The sequence below is a fragment of the Trichechus manatus genome, unplaced genomic scaffold (assembly GCF_000243295.1).
Source record: "Trichechus manatus latirostris isolate Lorelei unplaced genomic scaffold, TriManLat1.0 scaffold00093, whole genome shotgun sequence".
NCBI classification, from domain to species: Eukaryota; Metazoa; Chordata; class Mammalia; order Sirenia; family Trichechidae; genus Trichechus; species Trichechus manatus.
Genome location: NW_004444029.1, coordinates 6398859 through 6413969, shown reverse-complemented (window position 1 = coordinate 6413969; position 15111 = coordinate 6398859). Strand labels below are relative to the sequence as shown.

At 41.0% G+C, this 15111-nt stretch overlaps 1 pseudogene; it reads right to left on the bottom strand.

The window, feature by feature from the left end:
* Positions 1-4096: 4096 nt before the first annotated feature.
* LOC101343530 (trypsin-like) lies at positions 4097-8280 on the bottom strand (annotated as a pseudogene).
* Positions 8281-15111: the final 6831 nt, after the last annotated feature.

Genomic DNA, 15111 nt, shown 5'->3' with positions numbered 1-15111 from the left:
GTTTATCTTTTGGATTTCTAATTGTTGTTTTTGTATAATTTGTAGTTGTGAATTTATTTTGGCATTTTGTTCCTGCATCATCTTCCTGATTCTTCCAATTTTTTGTCTGTGTTTTCCATGAATTTGTCTATTTTCTCCTCATGTTTGTCTGTCAGATTTTTGCCTCAGTTCTTGGAAAATTCTGAGTATTAGAGATTTGAATTTCTTATCAGTTTGTTCTAGTGCATTTTCTTCCACAGGAGAGTCATCTGGTGTTTTAATTTGGATGGCTACTGGAACCATCCTGTCCTGTTTTTGTAAATGTTTTGATATTGTCTGCTGTTTTCGGGGCATCCAGTAGTTATTTTTCTCATTTATTGATTGTAGATTTGTTTGTTTCGTCCCTTTTTAAAAAAAAAAATTTGACTGTGTTTGAGCAGGCGGACTGTGTGTTCTTTGTTGTTTGCTCGTCTGTGCGCTCAATACTTTTCACCTCCTTCTCCAACTGGCATGGTCAGTCACTCGGATATGGTACAGCAGGGCAGGTCTAGCTGAAGAGGAGTCACTGGGACGGGTTGTTTTTGGCACTTACTACAGCACCAGGGCGGGTCAGTAATCAGTGCTGGGCAGGTTCCAGTAGGCCTTGCCTGTACTGCTTTGTGGTGTGATGTCAAGCGCATGGTGCAGGTAGGCAGGATGCAGCAGGGAGATTATTATGTGTGGAGAGGTTGTTTTGTCTCCCGCTGGATGCTTCGTGAGGCTGCTTTCTTGTACCACCATTTGCTGGTCTCCGATAGGAGTCGAAGATGGTGGATCCGCGCTGCGTTAGATGGTAGGGGACCTCTGCATGAATGTCTCCTTGCTCTCTGTTCTCTGTCAGTTTTCTCACTCCATTTGGTGCTTGGCTGAGTTCTTTATCTCTTCATTTGATGTTTTAGGGTTTCAGGATTGTTGTATTCTCTGTTTGGCTTATTTTTTCGGATCTTTGCTGTGGAGGGACGGCATGGTGCTTCTGCCTAGAGCTCCATTTTGCCAGAACTTCAGAATTTCCATTTTAAAAGAAATTCAGAAATTGTGAAGAGTTGGTCTTTGAACAGAGACAGAAAACGACAAATGTGCAAAAAATGGGCTGTTGGAGGGCATCAAGAACAAATGATTTGTTTGCCCTTTTCTCGCTATTTTTCTGCCCTGATCGCCCATCTTTTATAGATGTCAGTTACCTTGTCAGGTCTCTGAGTCGTCCCTTTACATAAAGTGGTAAGGTGAGTAGGTGTGTGTATTGGTAGTGGTGATGGGGTAGAGTAGAAAGACATTTCGGAGGAAACGGAATTTTTAAGCGTATTTTGTTCTAGGGAAAACTAAGATTTTTAGTAAGGTAAATAAACCTAAGTCTACTTATCTTAACAAAGAGGAGTTATACATAAAATTAATTGAGGCCATTGCAACAACAGCATATAAATATATATATGCATATATGAATATATATGTAATATGTATACATATATGTATAATAAAACAAATAACAGTCACTGAAACTGATACTTTTTTGACATAACCAATCACCTCATGGGATTAGTTTTTTTAGTTTGAAGACTTATGGTCACAGTCTCATAGGACAAGCATAACACAGTTCATAAAGTTTATGTTCTATATCCTAGTTTGGTGAGTAGTATCTGGGGTCTTAAACTCTTGCGGGCAGCCGTCTAAGATACCACTGTTGGTCTCTACTTGTTGGGAGCAAAAGAGAAAGAAGGAAACCCAAGATTCAGAGAAGGGACTAGTCTACAAGACTGATTGTCTACATGAACCACATCCTTCTCTACCCTGAGGCCAGAAGAACTAGATGGTGCCTGGCTACCACTACTGAACATTCTGATCAGGACCAGATAGAAGAATCCTGATAGAAAGAGAGAAAAATGTGGAACAGAACTTCAAATTAACAAAAAATCCAGAATTGCTGGACCCATTGAGACTGGAGACTCCCCAAAACTATTGCCTTGAGATACTCTCTAATCCTTAAACCGAAACTATCCCTTCATGTCACCTTTTAGCTAAATAGCAGGTTAGCTCATTAAGTAAAAGAATATCACCCTTGAGTACTGTGTTGTTTTAAAAAAATCATCTATATGAGAAAAATGGTCAATAATTACTCTAAAGCATAGATGAGAAGTTTGGGGGACAGTGAGACTAGGTTACTGGGAATGAAGCAACTAGAATGAAAATAATGAGAATGTTGGCACAATGTGAAGAATGTAATCAGTGTCATTGAACAATACGTGTAGAAATTGTTGAATGGGAACATGTTTTGTTGTATACACCTGCATCAAAAACACATTATTTAAAAAATTGATTTAGGCAATCCACAAGCATAAAAGCAATTCAATAAGAAAAAAGGAGGTAAGAGAGGGAAGGTCAGTTGAGTCCAAATATATAAGAATCTTGGCTGCAAGACTCAGGAACCTTGACTTCGTCCCAGCAACAGTGATAAGGCAGCATGAGGGTTCAGGAATGCTGTGTACAGATGTGTCATCCAGAGTTACAAATAGAGACTTGGGACTGGGTGCCCAAATTTTCCTCCCAAGGTACTCCATTGTTCCCTTGTCACTGAGTCCTCAAACGTGTTCTTCTCTCAAACCTACTCCACATTTTCCATGCTCAGACCCCATATGTCCTTTCCCTTGTTCCACATCAGACCTGCCCAACTGTCCCCAGGGAGAGGAACCTCTAGTTTTTCAATGGACTACACTGGGATCCTGTGTAGGGACTTCTACTGGAAACCCTGCTCCAGGGATCCACGAAACAAGGATGGGGTGGAGAGGGATAGCTTGACGAACTGGAGCAGGGGCTCTGTAGTGCACAATCCAGACAGGGCAGAAGAGAGCAAATGACATCTCTGCCCCCAAGACCTTCACTACCGCAGGGAAACAGGTCTCTCTTCTGCAAACTTACCTGCACTTGTACTTTTGTTTTTTTCTTGTAGTTTAAATTAGTGCATAATCAGGGGTGATGTTTAGGGATACAGGTGATGGGAAGAGGGCACAGATTGTCTCCAGAGACCATGTGCCTCTAGCTATAGAATCCAAGTTGGAAAATAAAGGAAATGCAGGAAGATAGAGGTAAGTGGAAACTTGGCGATGTAGGGAAATCTGTGATGTTTAAAGTTTCTCCATCGAGTGGTTTTCCTGGTCACAGAGTTTCAGATGGATTAGAGAAGAAAGGGGGAGAGAAAGATTACAGCTTCATAACAGCGGCAACATTGCTTTGGGAATAAGGGTAGCGGGTCTACTTTCAGCATTCTAGTGAGCTAATCAACCAGCTTTGGGAAGTTGGTTTTAACTTTCTGCATTTTCACTTCATCATCTGTTTAAAGATGGGGAGGTAACAGTAAACTTGAACCTTATTCATCTTTATATCCTCAACGTTCCATACAGAGGCATATAGTAGTGTTATGAATTAAACTGTATAAAAAAATTATACTGTCAATCCTAACCCCTATACCTGTGGTTATAAACCCATTTGAGAATGATTTTCTTTTTTTTTGTTAACGAGGCAGTATTAGAGTAGGGCGTGTCTTAAATTAATGTTTTTTAAGATATAAATGGAGCAGATTAAGAAATCACAGGTGGGAGAAGACAGATGCCATGCCACATGAAGATCACCAGGGGGACAAGGAATAGAAGCTGAAAAGAGACAAGGACCTTCCCCCAGAGCCAACAGAGATAGAGTATTCCGCTAGAGATCGCACACTGAGTTTGGACTTCTAGCCTCCTAAACTGTGAGAAAACAAATTCCTGTTTATTAAAGCCACCCACTTGTGGTATTTCTATTATAGCACAACCACCTAACTAAGCAAGTAGGTGATTAGTAAATTTATATGGATTTGACAGAATGAATGACTAAATAATCTTCAAATTCTCCCTTAACATAATTTTTTATTAATTCTATGTATACCTTCTTACTTACCAACCATCTAAAGAGGACATTCATAACATCAAGCAAGGACGTGTGGTGCATGATGGAATGCTTTATTTAGACACTGTTTTCAGACATGGGAGGAGGTGAGGTTGACTAGTGGGGGATGGGTCATGGAGAGGTACAGGTGAGCCCAGGGTGGTGTCTAGTTGGTAGCGATGGTCTGCTGAATCCAGCTCATGTAGTTGCAGACCTTGGTGTAGACGCTGGGTTTGCCTTTCAGAGCACAACCATGGACCCAGGAGACAATGCCCTGAAGCTCTCCGTTGCAGACCACAAGGCTGCCAGAATCCTCCTGAGCAAAGGGAAAAACAGTCTGGACTCTCAGCTGGGCCTAGATGGGAGAATAGCTCAGGACAGCCTTCCATTACCCTGGGGCTGTCTTCCCAGGCTGCCATCCTGAGCGAAGCACCTTCTCTTCTCCTGGAAATCCAACCCTCAGTCTCCATGCTCTACCCGTATCTCTCCTCCTTCCTCCTTCTAGTCCCATCTCTGTCTGCAGCTGCAGTCCTGTGGGGCCAAGAAGAGTGAGGACCGAGAGATTTAATGTTGCCCAGCTATCCCTACTACCACAAAAGTTCCTTTGCACAATATAGTCCTGCGAAATTCACCCTGACCTACTATTGGCCAATCATCTTCTGTATAGTGTTAGGGTTAAAGGTTATCCTAACAAAAAAGAAAATCTATAATTCATTCTAAAGCTGTCCCTTACCCCTCATAATCAATCTTCCGTGTTCCAGAAAAAGGGAAATATGATGGAACGGAGTGAGACCGAGCTGGGAGGAGAAGGAGGGCAGAGAAATGAACCTTGCAAGAGTCCTTGCCACCTTCCAGGAAGCCCACACATATCATGTTGCTGGTGATCTGGCCTGGTTAAGCATTGCAGCAGACACTGTCAGAGAGGATGGGGGTGTTCAGACACTGCAAGAGGTCTAAGTAGTTGGCTGTTTGGGACAAGAGTGAAAATGGAAGGCTATTATCCACATGATTCCTGGAATTTCCTTCCCTATATCTCCCCCTCCTTCCCAACACTCCCACTCTTTCTCTCAGATTGCCAATGGCTTCTAGTTTTGGAGAAGAACGCTGTTCTGTAATATTCTAATCAGCAAGCTGTTCTGTCTCAGTAAGCCTTAGTAAGCACAGTCTTAAGAGTAGAGGCTTCCTTCTCAAGCAGGAGTACACTGAAGGCAGTACCAAATTCCGTAGCCTCTGTTCTGTTTACCTCCCAGTGTCTAGTTCTCTCAGCATCACTAACCACTCTTCAGTTGAATACCTTGTCATCTTTATCATGGTTGATTTTTGTTGTCTTCTGCATGGTCTCAGCAAAGGGATATTCCTTGTTTCCATTAAAATATTCTCAGATCCCTCATACATCAAAACTGCCCTCTGGGAACCTTGTGTTTAGTGGCAGCTTGGACTAAGGAACCCTCAGCCTGCCCGCTCCCCCTAGGACTCTCGGACTGGACATTTTAGCTCCGGGGGCACTTACAGCCATTGTTTTCAGTGTTGCTTCAGCCAGAGATGAGGCACTGCGTGCTGGCCTCATCACAGGACCTTGGCAGAGAAACTGTGGACACGCTAGAGTTGATGGTAGTGGGGGATTTCAGTTTAATCAGCATGATGTCATTATCGATGGTGGCTGAGTTGTACTTGGGGTGGCGGATGAGCTTGGCCGAGTTAATGAACTGCTCATTGCCCTCGAGGACCTCAATGTTGTGTTCTCCCAGTTGCACCTGGATTTGACTGTGTTAAAGGATTAAAAGTTTCCTAAGTATCCAACTTGAGGTCCCCATACCTCGCAATTGCCCCGTCAAGAGCAAAAGTACAGACATCAGGCCCTTTGAGCTTTCACTTGCACAGGTGATTGTGCACTCAAGGTAGACCTATGGGACACAGTGAGGTGAGACTAGTCCCTAGGTAAGTGTCACCACAAGCACATACTCGTAGCCTCCATCTTGTTAGACTAGACAGGTGTAGGAAGGGGATATGAACGGGCTCCATAAAAGTGGGAGAGGAAAGGGTATTGGTGGTTGGTCAGCACTTGCCCTTTCTCCTCTGTTGGATCACTGACTATTGTAGGGAGACTCAGCAGAAGTCAGAGGTGAGACAGAATATTTAAGGGAACAGAAAGAGCTATGCTTCTTAATCGTATTACCTCCACAAGCCTCTTATTTATTTTGGCTGAGTTATAATGATTAGGACCACACCCTGATTCATGTTCCCAAGCTCTTTCTAAGGATAATTCCCCACCCACCACTCCCACTCCACACACCCTTATGTCATTAGTCTTGCCATTTGGGAGGACATCAAGGGAACTGAGGGTCCCTCTCCATGGGGAAGTCCCTCCCCACATCTTAAACTTCAGGGGAACGGGGGGCTCTTACAAGCTGGATGCTTCACCCCTCATTCCTGACTCGGTAGGGCTCCCTATCTTTGGCACAGCTGGAGGATGCATGGATCTTCAAACACAGGGATACTGGCATTGGCACTTATAACTTGTAGCAGTGAGCTGTGGACACCACCCACTGGTCACTGATGAGGACACCACCACAAAAGTGATTGCCTGAGTTCAGGGACACCTGGTAGGGGAGAGAATTCTTCTGACAGGTGCAGCCCCCAATGATCTTGTTATCATCATCTGTGGGGAAAGCAACTGACAGGGAGAAAGTTGGGAACTATCTGTTAGATCCTTCTTGAACTATCTACTCCACCATGAAGTTATTGCTGAGTAGTGAGAAAAAAGCAGCCAGTGTTCTCTTGTCCCACATAAAAAGGAAATGGTGGTTTTCAGGTAATTTGTCTTAAAACCTTATTATTCCATATCTTTAACATACACCCTACTTACATCATTATGATATATTATTTTCAATTTATGCGTTAAATTTGGTAAATAGGTTGTTCTTTACATGTGTACCATACACACACACACACACACAGAGATCAGAGACCCCTTACACCACCACCCGAGGGTATAAAGAACACTTTTTTTTCCCAGAGCCCTGCTCAGCAGCCCTGCAAACAGGTCTTCAATAAAGCTTTGCGTCATCATGGGGTGTTTGTTTTTTGCGGTTGATATACAATTTTCCCATGTGATAAGGATAAGGATGTCCTTAGAAGCTACCTGAGAATATTCTGGCCTGGAGAGGGAAAAGGGAGGCTTGAATTTTGTTCCTAAATTTATTTTCTTGTTTTTAGCCTAAAAGTTTCACAAAGTCATTTCACAAACCATTATCAGGTCTCTCTCCGCAACCTTTCCCCTTATTCCAATTATTGTTAAAACATTTATCAATTAATTTAATATTGTGAAGAATGGCCCTCTAATTTATCAAAATTTCCCACAACTCCAAAAGTGTGTGATTATTTATTATGAGCCCTAGTGTTGAAGTATTTTAAAATAACTTTAAGGAAGAAGTTTCCAAGTGTCTAGACAGATGTACTGAAATTATGCCTGCCCAAATTGGGACATTTTAGTATTCAGTTTTTGTAGTATAAAATTTAGTAATCTAAAATAGAAATAGTCATTTCTTTATTTCTTTTCATGATTGAAAAACATATTATTTTATACCAGAGAGACTTCACTGGCAAAGATGTTATAAACACAAGCCTATAGCTTTCATTTATGAGAAATAAAATGGCTCTGCCTCCTAAGATCCCTTGGCTCTTGTCCTTTTCGGAGAGATCTGGCATCTGACACTAATAGATTTTTGAAGGTGTACAAGATTAGTCACAATTATTGTTGCAAATTGTTAAGCACTCAACTACCAATTGAAAGGTTGGCAGTTCAAGTCTACCCAGAGATGCCTGGTGATCTACTTCCAAAAAATCAGCCATGAAAAACAGTATGGAGTACAGTTCTACTCTGACACATGTGGATGTGCCGTGATCAGAGTTGACTCAAGGGCAAATACATATATGTACATATATATAAGTAACACCAAATCCTTAGAATGGTCAAGACAGACACTTCCTTAACGTAGACTACCTTGCCTTACCTCTCATTCTTCATAGTTTGTACCTGTCCTTTGAAGTTCAGAGCAAGTCCTACCTCTTAGTGCTTCCTCCCTGGTCACTCTTGCTCACCGTGATCTTCTTGACCTGCAGCACTTGTACCCAACAAGTGAGATTTAAGTACCTATAAGCTTAGATATTGTACACTGCTGTCCCAACATGCTAGGATTCTTAACTACAGAGACTATGTTTAATATTCATTTTTGTATTCCAGAGAACAAACTTAAACATGTGATAGACATCTGTGATAGACACCTACTGATTCATTACAGGAGACTCACCAGCAGCTCAAAGGAGAGCGAAGAAGATGAAGGTCTTCATGGTTGCTCACTGGATCCAGTCTGGGGAATAGGAAGAAGGGGTCTCTTCCATAGGTGTTTATACTTCCAGATTGGTAATTAGCATCCATGGTAACAGGTGATGGAAATGTGTTTCACTGAAAACTCAAAAATCCAGATTTACAGTTCAAATCTGTGTCAGGTGAGAATAATTCAGTATCCCATGTAATCATCTGCCCTTGTCCACTTTTCCAGAAGGTTATGGGAATGGAAGTAATGAGCCCACCTGGTGGAAACTGTTCCCCACAAGAGGAAGGTAAGCTGGCCTAAGGCCACAGAACACAGCTACAGGTGTCCTGATTCCCAAATAAAAATCTTAGGTTCTTGGTTGTCCTGGCTGTGAATGTCCATTTGAAGCACTATCTCGAAACTGCAGTCTTGTGTAATTTTACTGGCTCTTTGACTATTTTAACACTTAGTCTTGACGTAACTCAGGTCTTGTATATCCATATGAACTCGTCATTATCTACAGGAACAACTTGTTCCCCTGAGAAAAAGAAAAACGTTCTGATTGGAAACTACAATAGATCAAAAAAGGAGAGTAAAAAATTATAATACCCGTTGTTGTTGAGTAGATTCCAACTCATAGCAACCCTATAGGACACAACAGAACTGCCCTATAGAGTTTCCAGGTAGTGGCTGGTGGATTACAAAGACTGACCTTTTGGTTAGCGACCCAGCTCTTAATCACTTCACCATCAGGGCTCCAAAAATGGTAATAACTTGCATTTTCTAGAACTTACTATGTATCAGGGATGTTCTAAGTCCTTTGTCTATATTACTTAGTAATCCTCCTAACGACCCAACAAACCAGTTGCCATGGAGTCAGCTCCAGCTTATGGCAACCCCATGAGCGTCAGAGTAGAACTCTGCTCCCAGGGGTTTTCCATGGCTGATTTTTTAGAAATAGATTTCTAGGCCTTTCTTCCAAGATGCCTCTGGGTGGATTTGAAACATCAACCTTTCGATTAGTAAAAAAACACTTAAATGTTTGCACCACCAAAGGACTCTAACAACCCTACAAGATACCTAATATTAACCTCATTTTACAGACGATAGAACTGAGCACAGAAAACCATAAAGGACTTAGCCAAAATCACACAGCAAGTATATGGTAGGGTCATGAGTCTAACCCAGGAAACCTGGCTTCACAGTCTGTTCTCCTAATCTTATGCAACACTGCCCTAGTAGTCCACCAACGTCTGGTGACCAAAGTAGCATGGAATTCTTGAATAAAAATGGTAATATGTCAAATGTATAGTGTGTTTTATATGTCAGGCACTGTGCTAGGTGGTTTACCTGCATCACCTCTTTCCATCCTCTCAACAACCATATAAGTGCTGTACTATTATTCTCATCATTTTAGGGATGAGGAGAGTGAGGCTTAGAGAAATCAAGGGTTTTGCTCACAATTTCATAGTTTGTTGAAAGCGACTGTTTCCTGAGAGATGGAGGAAATTGCATAGATTACATTGGGTACAGGTAGAAAGTGATTAGAATGATCTCTTTAGAATAAATGAATATCCATAAGGCTAAAGAGTTTGCATCCAGTGATGGTTATGTATCAACTTGGCTAGGCCATGATTCTCAGGGGTTTGTCAGATATTATGTAATCATCCTCAGTTGTGATCTGATGTGAGCAGCCAATCAGCTGAAAGGGGAGTTTCCTTGAGGATGTGACCTGCATCCAAAACATATGGATGTTTTGGCAAAGCTTGCCCTTTCCTGATCCTGCATCCGACTCATCATCCTCTGACCTCTGGTTCTTGGGATGTGAGCCAGCAGTCTGTCACTTGACTGCACATTTTCCATCAACTCCTGCAAAGAGGTGAGTCAAAATAAGCCCTCAGCCTAAGTGTGTGTGTGTGTGTGTGTGTGTGTGTGTGTTTGTGTGTATATATATGCTTCACTGGTTTTGCTCTACGAGAGAACACAACCTAATACATATCCCTTCAATGAAACTGACATTCTTAGATGACTTTTAAAAGTAAGGCTAAAATAATACTAAGATTGTAAATGTCTTCATTTTTAAAGGCTTTATAAATGTGACTTCAGTACTAAAATTACTTGCAAATGAATGCCTCCTAAGTGATATTATTGAATTTTTACATCTTTTCGTACTTATATGCATATTCTTTTTTAAACAAATGAACTTCTCAATAATTTATCCTTTATATTAGGTTCAAAATTTCTATTGCACCAGTACAAAAGGGACTTCTTCCTAACCAATGAATACTGGTCTCCAGTCGGAGCAGAAGTTGTATCCCTGCTATGGAGATGGAATCAACCATGGAGTCTATCTCATGGATTGATGACACCAACCATTCCACTTGGTTTGGTGTTCACTAAGTCATCATCTACTGAAAAATTGATTTTCTGAGTCAATTTGCCTACAGGGAGAAAAGGCACTGACCAGCCCACATGGGCATTGCCACCCACCCCACTCTCCCTAAGTTATATTGTTCACAATAAATAGGCATAAATTGGCATTCTTGCTTGTATGTCAATCTCCAGTGAGCTTGATCAGATTATGTCAGACCCCAAGACACTAAGTAATTTTGGTTAACTGAAGAAATTGCAGTTTCTGGAGCTGCAAAGCTAGGGACCTTGACTATAATATTTCTGCCAGGTGATTTCACCTCGCCGGAGAATGTCATTTTTTTTTCATCTTTCAGATCATTCAAAGTCCTTTGAACATAATATATGTTGTTGTTAGGTTCCATTGAGTCAGTTCCAACTCATAGCAACCCTATGTATAATAGAACGAAACATTTGGTCCTGTACCATCCTCACAATAGTAGGTATGTTTGAGCCCATTATTGCAGCCACTGTGTCAATCCATCTCCTAGAGGGTCTTCCTCTTTTTCACTGATCCTCTACTTTACCAAGCATGATGTCCCTCTCCAGGGATTGGTCCCTCCTGATAACATGTTGAATAAATGAATTTTGGCATGATATTGTCAGTTGCGGTCGAGTCGACTCCTACTCATGGCAACCCCATGCACGACTGAATGAAACACTGCCTGGCCCTGAATCATCTTTACCATCATTGGTATGTTTGAGTCTATTGTTGCAGCCACTGTGTATTTTGAGTGCCTTCCAACCTAGAGGGCTCATTTTCCAACACTATATCAGAAAATGGTCTGTTGTGATCCATAAGGTTTTCATTGGTTAATTTTTGAAAGTAGATCACCAGGCCATTCTTGAAAGTCTGTCTTAGTCTGGAAGCTCCACTGAAATCCCAGTGACATATCTTCCAGCATCATAGCAACACACAAGCCACTACAGTATGACAAACTGACAGATGGGTGGTGGTTGGCACTATACAGAGTCTGTGAATAGTGACTGGTATATATATATATATATATTTAAATTTGTTTTGGTTCTTTAGATGAAGGTTTACAGAACAAATAGATTCTCATTAAACAGTTAGTATACATATTGTTTTATGACAATGGTTAACAACCCCACCGCATGTCAACACTGCCCCTTCTCAACCTTGGGTTCCCTATTACCAGCTTTCTTGTCCCCTCCTGCCTTCTAGTCCTTGTCCCTGGACTGTTGTGCCCCATTACTCTCGTTTTATTGTATGGGGTTTTCTAACCTTTGGTTGAACGGTGAACTTCGGGAGTGACTTTATTACTGAGCTATAAGGGTGTCTGGGGGCCATACTCTCGGAGTTTCCCCCAGTCTCTGTCAGCCAGCAAGTCTGGTCTTCCCCTGTGAGCTAGAATTTTGTTCTAAGTTTTTCTCCAGCTCTGTCCAGGATTCTCTGTTGTGATCCCTGTCGGAGCAGTCAGTGGTGGTACCCAGGTACCATCTAGTTGTACTGGACTCAGTCTGGTGGGGGCCGTGGTAGTTGTGGTCCATTAGTCCTTTGGACTAGTCTTTTCCTTGTATCTTGTTTTCTTCATTCTCCCTTGCTCCCTAAAGGGTGAGACCAGCGGAGTATTGCAGATGGCTGCTCACAGGCTTTTAAGACCCCAGATGCTACTCACCAAAGTAGAATGTAGAACATTTTCTTTATAAACTCTATTATATATGCATATTTTTATTGGGTAAATTTTTAGAGGTTAAGTTACTGGGTCAAAGATCTACAGAATTTCCATTTTAAAAGAAATTCAGAAATTGTGAAGAGTTGGTCTTTATACAAAGTAAGATACAGAAAATGACAAATATGCTCAAAAAGGATTGTTGGATGACATCAAGAACAAATGATTTGTTTGCCCTTTTCTCGATTTTCTTCTGCTCTGATCTCTCGTCTTTTATATACCTGTTACCTTGTCAGGAATCTGAGTTTTCCCATTACCTGTAGTGGCAAGGTGAAAAGGTGTGTGTATTGGTGGTAGTGATGGTTGTTGTTGTTGTTAGGTGCTGTAACGGCAATTTTGACTCATAGCAACCCTGTGTACAACAGAATGAAACACTGCCTGGACCTGTGCCATCCTCACAATCATTGATATGCTTGAGTCCATTGTTGCAGCCACTGTGTCAGTGCATCTCTTTGAGGGTTTTCCTCTGTATTGCTGACCCTTTACTTTACAAAGCATGATATCTTTCTCCATGGAATGATCCCTCCTGATAACATGTCCAAAGTATGTAAGACATAATCTCATTTCTAAGGAGCATTCTGGCTGTACTTCTTCCAAGACAAATTTGTTCGTTCTTTTGGCAGTCCATGGTATATTCTGTATTCTTCACCAACATCACAATTCAAAGACATCAATTCTTTGGTCTTCCTTACTTGTTGTCCAGCTTTGGCATGCATATGAGGTGATTGAAAACACCATGGCTTGGGTCAGATGCAATTTTGTCTTCAAGGTGACATCTTTGCTTTTAAACACTTTAAAGAGGTCTTTTGCAACAGACTTGCCCAATGCAATGCGTCGTTTGATTTCTTAACTGCTACTTCCATTGGTGTTGATTGTGGATCCAAGTAAAACGAAATCCTTGACAACTTCAATCTTTTCTCCATTTATCATAATGTTGTTTATTGGTCCAGTTGTGAAGATTTTCATTTTCTTTATGTTGAGCTGTAATATTTACTGAAGACTGTGGTCTTTGACCTTCATCAATAAGTACGTCAAGCCCTCTTCACTTTCAGCAAGCATGGTTGTGTCATCTGCATAAAGCAGGTTGTTAATGAATCTTCCTCCAATGCTGATGCCTCATTCTTCTTCATATAGTCCAGCTCCTCTGATTATTTGCTTAGCATACAGATTGAGTAAGCATGGTGAAAGGATATAACCCTGAAGCACATCTTTCCTGAAGCAGTATCCCCTTGTTCTGTTCCAACGTCTGCCTCTTGATTTATGTACATATTCCTCATGAGCATAACTAAGTGTTCTGGAATTTCCATTCTTCCCAATATTATCCATAATTTGTTATGATCCACACAGTGTAATGCTTTTGCATAGTCAATAAAACAGAGGTAAACATCTTTCTGGTTATCTCCACTTTCAGCCAGGATTCATCTGACATCAGTAATGATATCCCTGGTTCTATGTCCTCTTCTGAATCTGGCTTACATTTTTGGTATTCCCTATAAATATACTGCTGCAGCTGCTCTTGAATGATCTTCAGCAAAATTTTACTTCTGTGTGATGTTAATGACATTGTTTGATAATTTCAACATTCAGTTGGATCAACTTTCTTTGGAATAGGCATAAATATGAATCTCTTCCAGTTGAATGGCCAGTCTTCCAAATTTCTTAGCGTATATAAGTGAGCACTTTCAGTGCTGCATCCAAATGTTGAAACATCGCAATTGGTATTCTGTCAATGCCTGGAGCCTTGTTTTTCACCAATGCCTTCAGTGCAGCTTGGACTTCTTCCTTCAGTACCATCGGTTCCTGGTCATATGTTACCTCCTGAAATGGTTGAATGTCGAACAGTTATTTGTTATAGTGACTCTGTGTATTCCTTCCATCTTCTTTTGATGCTTCCTGGGTTGTTTAATATTTTCCCTGTAGAATCCTTCAGTATTACAACTCAAAGCTTGAATTTTTTTCTTCAGTTCTTTCAGCTTGAGAAATGCCAAGTGTGTTCTTCCCTTTTGGTTTTCTAACACCAGCTCTTTGCACATGTCAGTGCAATACTTTGTTTTGTCTTCTCAAGCTGCCCTTTGAAATCTTCTGTTCAGTTCTTTTACTTCATCATTTCTTCTGTTAGCTTTAGCTACTCTACATTCAACAGCAAGTTTCAGAGTCTCCTCTGACATTCATTTTGCTCTTTTCTTTCTTTCCTGTCTTTTTAATAACCTCTTGCTTTCTTCATGTATGATGTCCTTTTTTTCATTCTACAACTTGCTTGGTCTTTGATCATTAGTGATCAATGTATCAAATCTATTCTTGAGATGGTCTCTAAATTCAGGTTAGATATACTCAAGGTCGTACTTTGGCTCTCCTGGACTTGTTCTAATTTTCTTCAGCTTCAACTTGAACTTGCATATGAGTAATTAATAGTATGTTCCATGATGGGCCCCTGGCCTTGTTCTGACTGATGATATTGTGTTTTTCCATCATCTCTTTCCAGAGATGTAGTCCATTCGTCTCCTGTGTATTCCATCTGGGGATGTCCACATGTATAGTAGCTCTATGTAGTTGAAAAAAGGTATTTGCAATGAAAAATTCATTGGTCTTGCAAAATTCTGTCGTTTTGATCTCTGGCATGTTTCTATCATGAAGGCCATATTTTCTAACTACCGATCTTCTTTGTTTCCAGTGTTTGCATTCCAATCACCAGTAATTATCAATGCATCCTGATTGCATGTTTGATCAATTTCAGACCGCAGAATTTGGTAAAAATCTTCAGA